This window comes from Pholcus phalangioides, unplaced genomic scaffold (genome assembly GCF_987345545.1).
Source record: "Pholcus phalangioides strain wild (caught in Gottingen) unplaced genomic scaffold, Ppha-v1.0 ptg000022l_1, whole genome shotgun sequence".
In the NCBI taxonomy this organism is placed as follows: domain Eukaryota; kingdom Metazoa; phylum Arthropoda; class Arachnida; order Araneae; family Pholcidae; genus Pholcus; species Pholcus phalangioides.
The window spans coordinates 33,538,205-33,552,489 of NW_028301615.1; the positions used below are offsets into that span (position 1 = coordinate 33,538,205).

General features: G+C 35.8%; 1 protein-coding gene across 2 annotated transcripts in view; it reads left to right on the forward strand.

The window, feature by feature from the left end:
* The first annotated feature begins 1,708 nt into the window (after nucleotides 1-1,708).
* LOC149070228 (teneurin-m-like) overlaps nucleotides 1,709-14,285 on the forward strand; it is a 292,210-nt gene continuing 279,633 nt past the window's right edge. For both annotated transcript variants that reach the window (XM_089250141.1, XM_089250142.1), the window contains exon 1: nucleotides 1,709-2,183. The gene's annotated coding sequence lies outside the window, so the exon portion shown is untranslated. The remainder of the gene's footprint in view (nucleotides 2,184-14,285) is intronic.

Here is a 14,285-nt window from a genome sequence, read left to right on the forward strand (position 1 = left end):
AAAATAATGAAAATAAGAAAAATAATGAAAATAAGAAAAATAATGAAAATGAATAAATAAAAAAATGTTAACGATTCTTTTTTCAAGTAAAAGACCTAGCTCAAATGGCCCTTGTAAAAATATCGATCAAAATTAATATTACTGAATTTTTTCTTCTTCTTAAAAAGCATTTTAACATACAATAACCGCGATTCAATATTTTTTCTTTTTCAATAGCCAGTTTTGGACCATATTTGAAGAGATTACACCGAGTGTTTTAGGAAGAATGTCCGAAAAAGGAATAGAGGAAATTCTTTGGTTGATTCTGATATTGAAGTAAGATATGGAAAAATATATATTAGTACAAATAAAAGGAGATTCTCAGATGTGATAGTGGCACTTCCATAAAAATGAAAATAGGGAAATAGAAAATTGAAATTTTTTTACAACCATCAATGAAAAAAAAAAGTCAAGTAGTGAAAGTTGTGTTTCTCTTTATTGCAACAAAGGAAATCTTTCCATAAAAATTAAATTAAAATTCACTGAGATATAGGTGACTGGCATTTTGAAATTCCGAATTTTCTTCACTTTCTGGCGTCCTAAAAGACTGAAAAGACGACAGAAATGTTAAAAAAAAAAATTATGTGTGTAGCCCTATTTCAATCACAAATATCTTTCATCAAAATTGCGCGTTGTGTATTTTTTGAGTACAATAAACACAACCACTCACTGGTTATTAATTGTCATTTTGTTATGGAGGGGAAGGGCTTCAAAAATTTAAATTTCTCCATTTCCCTTAATCATCACAATCTCATGAAAATTTCAGTATCACAGATAAATTTTCTTAGTTTTGCTCTATATATACATTTATTTTTAAAATCAATTGTAAAAATTGTGAGGGTTTTTTTTCCATTCGTACCCACTATAACGGATGACATTTTTGGAAAAAAAAATTAAATTTTTATTAAACTATTTATCACCATTATCAGCTTCTTCCACTTTTGTTTTTTCCAAAAACACAAGTTCCCATATGATAAAATTTTTTTAATTTTATTTAATTGACTAGAAAGTTCATCGAGATAACTAGCAGGGTATTTTTCAACATTCATTAAGCAAACCTCGTATGGCAACGAATTGCAATCACATATGATTCTTCAAGGGGAAAACAAAACAAGACGGATATAAAATGTTAAATTATTTTATATCAATTTAAAATTCTTGAGAATTTCGTAGAAAAAACACTCGCTTTCAAATTCAATATCCTTATAGTATAAATATTTAATATTATATCCGTGCATTTGCTGGTGATGCCGCATCCTCATGAGAGCATCGTACCAAGAGAATTCTGATTATTTAAGCTACGAAGAAATTTGTTGTTTCAATTCCAAGGTATCTCGGTCATGTCACAGGCACATGCGAAGTTTCACGAACCCTTATTTATATTTCCCATGTTTCTTTTCGTGCTGATCATTCGATATCTTAAACGTAGCAGGAGCGAACCGACCGGACACTGGGCAAAAGGGGATGAATACATATATGGTAAATTTATATACACACATATATATAAAATATACCCATGTATGCATGTATAAATTCGGTGAGAAGCTAGTCGTAGAGGAAAACAGTGACTCGCGAGAGGGTGAGAGCGACTGCGCATGACCGCCATCGATCGATATGCCCTGCGCCATTGGAAATGGGAATCGAGGGCCTCCCAGAGATCCTCACGAGAAAGTCCTCAGATCAGGATCAGACATTGGGATGTCCGGTACGTCCGTACAAACCCGCCGATGATGTACGTCGTGCGAGGGGCGACTACTAACTGTACATCCAAAGTGATTCTGCATACAGCTCCTCGATTGATACAGCGGTACATCCGACACAAGCACGGCGTACGAATACACTGCGCTCTCGATACCCGATGAATACGTGGAGAGATTACTATCATTATCTCTTTTTTTTATTTCAGCTGCTATCTCGGACAGTGTAACATCGATAACAGGGGAGATAAATAAGAGATAGAAAAAAATCCACAACATTTTATATAAGGTAGAATCTCTTGTTGAATTTTTGATCCGAACGCTCGGCATGATTAATTAAAAGGCATCCGTGGAGAAACATGAGATGCGCTGCTGCTTCAGGGTTTATTCATCATTTGGACGGTGTTAAAAACATGCGCAAGATCTTATTGTTGACAAACAAAGGGGGTAAGTCTCGATATATTCTCATATATATATGTATAAATAAGCATGATTTATCTGATAATTATCACATGGATAATTAGTGTCAAATACATGTGTTGATCGACCGCCATGGCTGATGGATATTTGATGTGCATTTTTCATTGCCTAACTGAAATTTGAGCGATAGACCGTGAGACGTAACGCGATTTTATCATAGGTATATAGACACGCGCGTTGCTTCATTTAATTGGAATTAATAATTAATACCATGAAATAAGTATTTATATAAAGTATTTCCAGGTCTATTTTTGTTATAAATTGTTAATATTGCAATTTGCTTGACCGAACGCCATACGTTTTCATAGGGAATTGATTATGAATCTAACAATTATTAAATATGTCATTGTGATTATCTTCCATAAAACTGATCAAATGATTTATAGAAAAGATGTCAGTTTATTTAAAAAATTGAATTAGATAAAAATTAGACCAAGTTTTCCGGTTAAATATTTGTAATTATTTTAATAGTAATTATTCAAGACCGTGAATACTTATACAGGGCAAAGTCCGAGTTGGATTCTTTTTTCCTAAAATAAGCTAGTAGAAAGATTGATATCAAAGGCAGGATAATAATAATTTGTCTAGGGCAACCGTGGCGTCCATGCTATACGGGCCCCATTTTATGATCTATTGCATTTTTTTTCATATTTTTACTGTATCTAATTAATACCAGCAAATTATAAGTGATAATATACGTGTTAGGCAAGTTAATTAAGTTCTTAATTAGCGGTAATTATAGGATATATTGATACAGATCTGAACTATTTCGATCAATTTTAGAAATAATCAACGATGAAGACGGTCTCAAATGCGTGCGTGTATTAATTTTATTTTTTATAAACAGATTAATGAGTTCAATTATTTTTCGTATATCCGTTTGGCAATATTGCAATTTCATGCGCAATTCACTAAATTATCTATGGAATGAATTATAAATGGTGTTAATTCATTTCAACATTTTCTGAATAAAAATCAGACTGAATGCCCAGGTGGGTTCGTGCGTAATTAAATATTCGTAATTATTTTAATGTCAATTATTTAAGATCATAAATGCGCAGAAGAATTCACAGCCTCTTTTTATAAGATGGGGGAAGATTAATGTACAAACTCGGATATTAATCTGTCCGGTGAAGTCCTCGGTGCGGGCCCATTATGATGACCTATTGAATTTTATACATATTTTCACTGCATATAATTCCGATCGACAAATTATAAGTGATATTCCTTTTGAAATTATAACTGATATACGATTTACACGATTAATTAATTCCTTAATTAACGATAATTAGAGAATATTAACAAAGTTTTGAGCTGCTTTGACTAATTTTAGAATAACTAAACGATGCGGTCAGTCTAAATCAGGCATGTTCAACCCGTTGCTCGCGAACACACGGTGCTTCCTGAAGTACCCAGAGAACTCGAAGTCCGATTTCGTGCTCGTGAGCACTTGATCCAAGTCTGAATGAAACACCTTGTGCAAATTGAATCCAAGGATTGAAATCATCTGGAATCATCTAAATTTGCCGCAAGGGTGCTCTTCTTTTCATGATAGGTACAGGCAGTGCTCGCGACTGGAAACCGACTTATATCCGTTTGGGATATCGTAATTTAATTCACAAACACACAATTCGATACTTCTATCAATCAAAACTAACCTGTTTCCAATTTGCGTACTTTAACGTTCATGCTTCATTCAACCCAATATATCAAATCTAATTCTAATAGAGAACATGAGAGATTGTTGATCATATTTGGTTTTTTTTCTCCACCTTGGATTAGGAATAGGATTAAATTGCTTTTTCACTATGGAAGGCTTGTGATACTGAGATCCTTAGCCGTATTTCCTATTTCATCCTAATTAATAAACTCCGTTACTGCTGAGATTATTGGAAATAGTTTTGATTGTCACTCAGGTATACACGGGGCATTGGTTTCCATAAAGGATATTCCGGAACATATCAATAATTCTACGTACGTGGATCAACTATAAACCAGAACTTCTCAGTCCAGAAAGGCAGAGTGCAGGTGGGTGGAATTTAACAGTTACTTTTGCCGATGGTTTGGATCAGTGTTTGTAAAAGTACGGTAATGTAACGGTGGGGATGGGTGTGGAAGAAGCCATGGATTCAGTATAGAATCCTATATTTGTATAGATCCAAAGCATCACACTGCTAAATTAACAACTGAAAAGCCGAAAGTAGTCCCTGTTCAGCTCTAAAACTTTGGGCCTTCTAAGCAAGTATTGGATGAACAGCGATCCAACAATGGTGCAGGGTTGGAGAAGGTTTTACGCAACTGGCTGCGCGCATAGCCCTCTTCTTTCTTCGTGGAAGGGGATGAAAATTACTAATTCGTTTGAAAAATTTGTTTCAAAATCTGGAGCTTATGTAGAAAAGTAATGTGTTTATTTTTCTATCATTTTAATCTCTCGGAAAATCTCTATGCAATAATTCCTGAGTATATTTGATTTGCCCTTGTATAATACCAATTGGATTGAGAATATTTGTTCTGATATTCATACGACCTCACCCTGAAGGTGATTGTCCAGAGCACTTGTGTGCTATCCGACCAGTCTGAGTTCGATTCACGGTGTGTAATCATGAAAGGATCGGAACACTGGCATATGAATATCGGAGCTCTGCCACCGTATTTATCCCATTCGCCGAGATCTATTCCATCTCGGCTTGGTGGTATACCGCTAGATCTTGGTCTAATTTACGACAGTGTGTGTTTATAATAAAAGGCGTGACAGTTAAATGACCACATTGATACGGTGAAAAAAATAGCCTGAGTACCATCAGCGGCCTGGCAGTCCAGAGGTTAAGGAGCTAGCCTCTGACTGTGCAGGTCTGGGTTCAGGCGTGGATGTCTGCTAACAAATTCTCTGCACAGATCTTGCGGGGGTCACGTGTTAAAAAAAGATGAACTGGTTATTGCATTCTTCTCTGTAAAACTGGAGGGAACTGCATTATTCCAGGTGATATTCTTTTTTATTAAAGGAAATACTTATCATAATAAAATGAGCCCTCTTATAAGGGCACTCCCCCATCAGAGGATAAAGTTTTCGGCCCCACCAGCCGCTCGTTACTAAGAGTTTCTCCCTTAGTCGTGGGCAGAAACTGTCGTAAAGTAATGTGACACAGTCAAACCTTCTACAACGTTACTTGAAATGACGATAAATCCCTCTACAACGACCGAACTTTGCTTTGAATTGTTTATAGTCTAACGTTAAACTCCTCTCCGTTCGACGATATACTTTACTACGATAAATCCCTCTATATAGGTATTTCTTGAGGCGATTTCGAAACTGCTCTCTACAACCCCCCCATATTTATTCGCTCGGTCCAACTCTCCAGCAGTCTTATGAAGTTGTCGTAAAACTACTTTTAATGCAATACAAAAAACCATTGTTCGGGAAACTACTTTATAGAATGTATCGATTGAATGAATTTCGTTCAAAAATGAATGAATCAGAACTTTTTGCTCTCAATAACTACTTATAAATTCGTTTTATCGCGGTACCAACAACGCCAGTTCTGAACAGACACGAACAGTAACATAAATTTGTCGGAACCCGATGATAATGCTACCTCTAGATATAACGATAACGCCCTCTACGGCGATAACTTTTCTTGGTCAGCAGAGTATCGTTATATAGAGGTTTCATCAAATGCGGTTTGGTCCAGAAATCTGGACCTGTTTCGAAAACAAAAAGAAAATTAAAAATACCTAAAAAATATCTACATGCGTATTTTAATGACGCGGAAGATGTCAAGCCTAAAGTAGTGGCCCAAGTTTAAGAACAAACTAAAAAAATGTTAATATCTCGAAAGCTTGTACTTGTAAATGTATGGAGATAAATTTTCGAGTGATAATTGATAGTAGAACTAAAAAGTTTCCAATAAAAAATAATTTTGACGAGTTCTGCACTTTGTTGAGAAAAAAAAATTGTTAAACTTTAAGTAAAATGGCCAAAACCTGGAAGAAAAGTATAAACACGCTTGTGGTTTTCTGACGTAGAGCGAAAATAAATTCGAATTTTTGGTGCACCAGCCGAGACTGTTTTGACCAATCGCGTACGCTGTGAAATCAATTTTGTTTCCTGAAAATGTGAAGGTGCCAAACACAACATATTCATTTGACACTAAAGAGACAAAATACTCTCAATGTAAAAAACTCGATGACTGGTCATGAAACAGCCAGAACAATTTAAAGATTGAAGACAGTTTCATAAAGGGCCCGATAATTATGGACTGAAAGCCTTGAAAAAGAAGGCTCTTTTTCACCTACCATTCGTCAGAAAAAAAAACGATTATTCATATTTTTTTCAAGCTGAGAAAAAAATTGCTTGAAAAAAAATTCTCTGGTATAAGTCGAAAGGATTGAAGCTTATCCTGAACACGTCGAACTGTGCCTGATGTGATAGAAAAAGTATTCAAATATCTAGAATGCAAGAATGAAATGAGAACATGCCCTTACAAAAAAGGTGCAGACAAAAGTGCCGTGAACTGGCTAAACAGCGTGTATCTTTCAGTGCCCAGTAGGATGAAGATGTTTTCCTTGATGAAAAGGAATTTAGATAGACTCAATGGTTAGACTTACGCATTTGCAGAGCTATATTTTAAAAACAGGCATGGCATATACAGACAGTCTAAGGCACCTCTCATAACTTTTAGACAGTTTTTGTTTGAACAGGATAATGATTCAAACGTTGATTTGAACTCTGTCAATTCAGTGGGAACAATTTGAGTGATCATCGAGAAGTACTTTTACTCATCCTGTATATGCCGCTTGTGGGGCATTTGACTAACGAAGGGTAAAGAAATGGTACAAATATGTTTTATTGTCTTTATTGCAGTACGAAAACAACGGTTATCAACTTCGTGACGCGAATGTTACCCGATCTCCCCGTTAAAAAGTATTGCTGCAGAGATCAACAGGCCTAACCGTAAAAATCTTCAATCATTACACTTCACTCGTAGTTAGAAAAATCGATGGCAGATGGCAGCACCACACATAACAATCATCTCACAGAAACAAACTTCACGTTAGATTCACAACACGGACATGGACATTCCAACATATACCAATTCATTAGAAATTCCACAGATGAATGTGGACGAGGTGCATGTGTGGTTTAGTCGTAGTACCGTGTTTCCCCGAAAATAAGCCCTAGCATGATTTTTTATAGTTCTCCTACTATAATAGCCCTACCCCTAAAATAAGCCGTTAAATCAGACGCATTTAGTGCGTCGTTGCAACACATGACGGATGTATTGAACCATATAAAATGATATGACTTTATTATTATTTACGAAATTTATTTATTATTATTTAAGAAATACGATAAACATGTTGGGGTAAATCGAGAAGCTATCCATTCTTAGAATAAGACAACCATAAGTATTCTTTATGGGCATTGTATAATATTTTATCATGTGTATATATTGTTTGTAATTTGTGTTAATTGCATTTTTAATTGGGTTGCTGTATTTTTGAAACATATGACAACCATATTTTTATGGGCATCTTTTTATCAGCCACCTCGTTGGGCATTTTGCCTGTTGTGGCGTTGTATTTGTATTTGTATTTGTATTTGTATTATCAAAATATATATGTAAATTTACGATTTCATTGAAATTGATACAGTAAAACCTCTCTTTTGCGGACACTGGCGGTAAAAAATTCGTCCGTGAAACAGCGGTGATCGTTAATCAGAGATTTGAAATGCATGCTTTTATTATACGGGGGATATTATTACTTTATCGTAAAAGAAGAGTGACCTCATCTAAAGAGTTTCCGTGTGAAGAGGGGTTTCACTGTATTTGAAATAAATTATAATATAAACAAAATTAAAAATTTTCGTAAATATCCAAGCAGGCATCCTTGAACGAAAGTTAAAAGCCTACGTAAACAGATAACGTAAACGCTACGTAACAGTCACGCTTACCCTCTGAGGTAGTAAATTGTAACACAATTGACACGTTTAAAAAGAAATACGATAAACATGTTGGGGTAAATCGAGAAGCTATCCATTCTTAAAATACGTCAACCATAAGTATTCTTTATGGGCGTTGTATAATATTTTATCATGTGTATATATTGTTTATAATTTGTGTTAATTGCATTTTGTGTGCCGAGCCATTTTAAAAATGAAATGAGAACATTCCCTTACAAAAAAGGTGCAGACAAAAGTGCCGTGAACTGGCTAAACAGCGTGTATCTTTCAGTGCCCAGTAGGATGAAGATGTTTTCCTTGATGAAAAGGAATTTAGGTAGACTCAATGGTTAGACTTACGCATTTGCAGAGCTATATTTTGAAAACAGGCATGGCATATACAGACAGTCTAAGGCACCTCTCATAACTTTCAGACAGTTGTTGTTTAAACAGGATAATGCTTCAAATGTTGATTTGAACTCTGTCAATTCAGTGGGAACAATTTGAGTGATCATCGAGAACTACTTTTAAAAATGGCTCGGGGATCCATGATGTTCTTAAGTCAGCCACCTCGTTGGGCAATTTGCCTGTTGTGACGTGGTATTTGTATTTGTATTTTTATTTGGGTTGCTGTATTTTTGAAATATATGGGCATCTTTTTATCAGCCACCTCGTTGGGCATTTTGCCTGTTGTGACGTTGTATTTGTATAAAATTGAGAATGCCTTTTATCAACAAAAAAAAGAAAAGAAAATTACTGGAGACTACGCGAGACACCCAGGTGCAGTCGGAAGAAGCAACGTAAGCACTTCGGCCCCCCCGGGAAAAAATGGGCATCTCCGACAAAAACCAGAATTTATTCATGTGTTAAAAATTAGTGCACCGTAACTAAAATGATGTAAATTGAAGAATCAAATGATTCAAGTGAAAGTCAAAGTGCAACGGGGCACCAATAATAAGCAATAATAGAAAGTTGTATAAAATTCATATCGCAAAAAGCGCAATCAGAAATTTGACCAATCAAGGATTGCATGACAGAAGGGCGCGCGCCCCATTCCGATAGGGCAGTTCAAACTACCCAGTCTAATTCACTTATGATAAATAACTAATGAAGATCTTGAAAATGTCTTCTCTCTGGGCTGTATTGGATTATGGATTCATTCTGATCCTCAGTTGAAAGCAGTGATTTACCGTCAGTGTTTCGAACAATAAGTAAAAAACAAATATATGACGTATTTTGCCCACCAATAAATGCAGTTGTCATAAGAAAACAACAGGTACAGTTGAGTAGACGCTGAGGATCGAATGAACACTTCGCCTCGGTTAGTTCTGAAACTCGGGTAAACTGAACGTCTTGCTTACTTTAAACGACGAAACCCTGAAGCGTCTGCAATTTTTTGTCGATTTTTGTGCACCCATCATTCGATATGTCTTACAAAAGAAAGAGATATCCTGGCAAAAATTATGCCTTAGCGTGCTTTTTCAGGATGCTCCTACCCCGAAAATAAGTCCTAATGCATTTTTTGAAGCAAAAATTAATATAAGAACGCGTCTTATTTTCCGGGAAACACTGTAATAGTACGAATCCATAATCTTATTGCAGTGACGAAACAATTTTGAAGAAAAGACGATTACACGACTAATTATTAATAGCTTATCTCTATCAATAGCATCCCGAAAGATGAAGATTATAAAAAAAGTGTGTCTTTTGCTAAAACAAACATTTTTGGGCACAATATTTAATTGCCTCCTTATAGTCATTTTTCCAGATTTTGATCTTCCTATAATTTCAAAAAAAATTCCAGAAACAGTTAAGCACTCATTAAAATTATTTTCACTGTGAAATGTTTAGTTTCACTCTCAATTATCGCTCGAAAATTTTCATACATCTACAAGCACAAGCTTTCAAGATATGGAGGTTTTTCGCTTGTCTTCAAACTTTTTCTCCCCCACTGTATGCAGCATTTCTCGCCATGTCATTTGTAACATGCGTGTTATAAAGAATGGAAGTAAAAAAAAAAAAAACTATGAAACCTCTTTTGAATCATTTTCGACATCTCCATATTTTTTATGGGCCAATCAGCTACCTGGTTGGACAATTCGACTATTCCGGCCTGTGTTTGTATTTGAATGCGTTAAGTCGTGCATGTCTCTATCTTATATATATATTGGTCCATACGCAAAGATCTAGATCTCCTGTTTTTATCTGATAATATTTAGTTACATACCTGCTTCATTCGAATAGAAACCTTAACTAAAGTAGCACATACGTATTCGGATTTATAATGTCAAATTCTTATTAGATTCGTATTATAAAATATTCAAAACGCGAACGTCATCCTAGACGGATGTGAATTTGAATCTCACTTATAAAATTCGGTACTTTTAATATCGCTACATCATCAATCATGCGTTGATTCTATATCAAAAATAAACTGAATATTTGTCTCGTGGAGCAATAAATTTTGGAGTGATTGAGTAATTCAAATGGAAAATGAACAACTGAAATGTATAAATTATCATTTATTCAAATACAAATATACTTCTCGAAGCTACAGATCCGTTTTTAGATATCAATATTTCGCGCACTTCAGCGCGACGTATGAGAAACATAATTTTATATGATACGTATAGTACAAAGTCGCACGCATAAGATTTTGAAATTTATACACTGAAGTGACAGAGAAACTGGTACACCATCCACCTAACACCAGATGTAGGTACCCCTCGAGCACACAGAAAGGCCTCAACACGAAGTGGCAAGAAGTCCACTAATGTGTAAAGGTATCCTGGATGCAATTCACACCATGATCCCACAATTCCATAATGGTGCGACGTGATTTTGTACAGCACGTTGCGAGCTATTCCATATGTGTTCAGTAATGATCATGTCTAGTGATTTAGGTGGCCTACGGAGGACGCTGAAGTCAGAAGAGTGCACCGAGTGGCGGTAGCAACTTCCGACGTATGTTGAGTGGCATAATATACTGTTGGAGTTGTCCAAGCCCATCTGAATGCATACAGCACGAAGGTTGTAAGTGATGTGCAGGACACGATTGGTTTTAAGTGATCAGAAAGGATGTCGACTTACTGGTTACCACTGTAGAGCCGTCTGTAGCCCTATCATGTCCCACATCATGTCAACTGCACACGTTCCATACCATAACAGAGCCTCCAACCTCCTGGTGACAGGCGGGGTCCGTGGTTTTATGAGGATTTCTCTACACCTGCACACGTCCATCAGCCTGATACAACAGAAAACGGGGCGCGGTAGCCCAGGTCGATAAGATACTCGTCTGAAGTACCAAAGGATGTTTAGAGGTGTCGCGAGTTCCATACTCGGTTTGTCCTTGTCAGAAAACTTTCCTGACACAGGGGTACAACAGAAACAGCGACATGACCTCAGAAAAAAATGCTACCGCAGGGAGTCCCCCATCGAGGGGTTAGCGCACCAACCTTTCGATGAGTATAAAAACAAGCCTGCCGTTCGGAATGGGCAATAAATTGTAGGTCCCAGTCTAATTAGCCCTCGTGTGCGCAGAAAATGACCGTGGTGCGACAAAAGTTATCAAATGATGATGAACAGAAAACGTGACTTGTCACACACCATTCAACGTGTTTCCAGTCGTCAACAGCTCAATAGCGGTGCTAACGTACCCAGGCAAGGCGTATAGCTGTGTACCTTGTGCTCAACTTTGATGATTTCCCTTCCCGGGGCCAGACTACCGACTGGAATTTTTTCAGCACGACCCTCTGGGGCACCGAGCTTACATCGCTAATGCGGCAGAGCCTGTTCGTGCTGTTTGTTCATTTCAGCCATTAAGATACTCGAGTAGGCCTTCGGCTCCGAAAACTGATATCATGGAGGGACCATTGTACAGTTCGCATGAATAATTACGGTGTTTGATTAAAAATAAAAAGTGATGAATTCAATCACCTTATTGTTATATCGGAAAGTTATTGTTTACTGTATAATAATTTTTCCTCGTTTCATGACAGTGCAAGTTCATATCTATAGGACATATTACGATCTTTGTCAAATTGCCCAGTATCTGAAATCTGACTTCATGCAAAGTTGGTGGCCATACAGGAAAGGCGCTAGACTTCTGACGTGGACCGTCACATTATGTATCAACATTGTGGAATCAACATTACTGGAACTCTTGCTGCCATATATTAAATTACTTTAAGAATTATAGTTTGCCCAACAATGCCCCAGCATTGAAATCTGTCGTGGTCACACGCAGCGTTGCACGTCTATTATGTCAACCATTGGTGGTCAGTTCCTTCTGGGTCGTTTTTGCTCGCACTTTCGCAGAAATTTGAGGGTTTTCCCGGATTCTTTATATTCAAGGTACGCTCTTGAGATGGATGTGCTCAAAAATACAAATTTCATCTCTGCCTTGGAAATGCTGCGGCCCATCTCGCGAGTTCCGACTACTAAGACACTTTCAAAGCCAATAAAATCGTAACAACCTGCCATTTTAGCAGCAGAAACCGATCAAACAGCATCTCTAGCTACCCGTTGTCGCATATAGGCACTGCTGGCCGCATTGAGTTAATTCGATTGGTTACATTTTTCCTTTATTTGCAAAAGCTCGCCTGTACCAGTTTTTCTGGCACTTCAGTGTACTTCTTAATAATATATAAATATTTTCAGCTGTAATTCTTCCATCTGAATGTTCTATATTTTCCGTGTTATAATTTTCCTTCTCTAAATTTCATGGAAATTTTAAACCCCGTTTGATTGATTTTTTTCGTGCGGTAAAGTACTAAAAATTCTTATAAATGATAAACTGCAATATTTCCCAAATGTCTGATATCGATTCTGCATGTGAAAACCTGAATAAACGGTTTCACAATACAGCATAGAAATATCAAGTCCATAGAAATTCAAATTCGTCTTTAAATAAGATCAAAACTTTTCATAAATATTAATTTTCTATTTATATCGTATAGTATAAACGAAATTCATATATTTTTCCCAAGAAAGATATTTCTCTATATTCCCTAATTTAATTATCTAATTAACTTGAAAAACATGATATAGAGAAGGCCTCTTCCTTTTGAATGCATTACTAATAATATTCACTTCTGGAAGTTGAAACATTATAATCCTTTTTCGTGCAAATTTATCAAATTATAATTTCAAAAATACGTTTAAATATTTTCACCCATTTCTCGAAGTATTCATTGTTTATTCTGAGAAACATATTTAATTTTATAGACCACAATATATTTATACTAGTATTACTTAATTGGCATTTTCGTGTAAAAGGAAGCACATTTTTAGTAAATAATAAGTATTCAAGTGTATATTGAATCCGAAATCGAATTTTTTAATTTAAATTTGAGTTTTTTGTTTTGTTTTGCTGCAAACGCAAAGACAACGAGAAATTATATTATAAGGTATAAAAACTTCCGGAAACAGGAGGCAAACAAAATATTTTGCGCACTAAATTTAATTTTTCTGGCGCTAATTTCTTTTGTTACCGTAGGAAAACTGGAATGTTAATATTCTAGATAAAAATGTATAATGATATTACCTGGAGTAATTTTGAGAAAAAATTTCACTCCGTCGGCATAATTGTGCTGATCTAATTACACTTTATAGGACAAATACATTTTTTTAAATATAACTTGAAAAAGTAATCACAGCTGTGACGTAAACAGTTTTTACGCAATAACGCAAAATGCGTGATTTGCGTGATGAGTTCGCAAATGAGACCTGATAGTTGCATTAGTTATCGTATTGCTGATACTTCTTTAGTTTTTGGCTTAGCCGAGATGTGTGTTGTTATATCACTTGAATATTACATTTTCGGTGGCCGTGAAACTACATAGATATGAGTTCATGAATTTTATCCGCTAATACGAGCGAAAATTTAAATTTAAGCATAATAAACCTGAATATAAATTTCATCATCTGATATGTAGAGAAACAAATTTTGCAAATCAGGGAACGTCATGGATACACATTTATACCATATACGAGGATACTGTATCTTTTAGGAAATTTCAATCACAGTTTCCCCAATTTTATTTTTGTCTGGAAAAGTTTCGATAAAATTTCGTTTACAAAAAGAGGAAATGTCAAAAAATATTATATTGCAGAATTTACAGATGAAA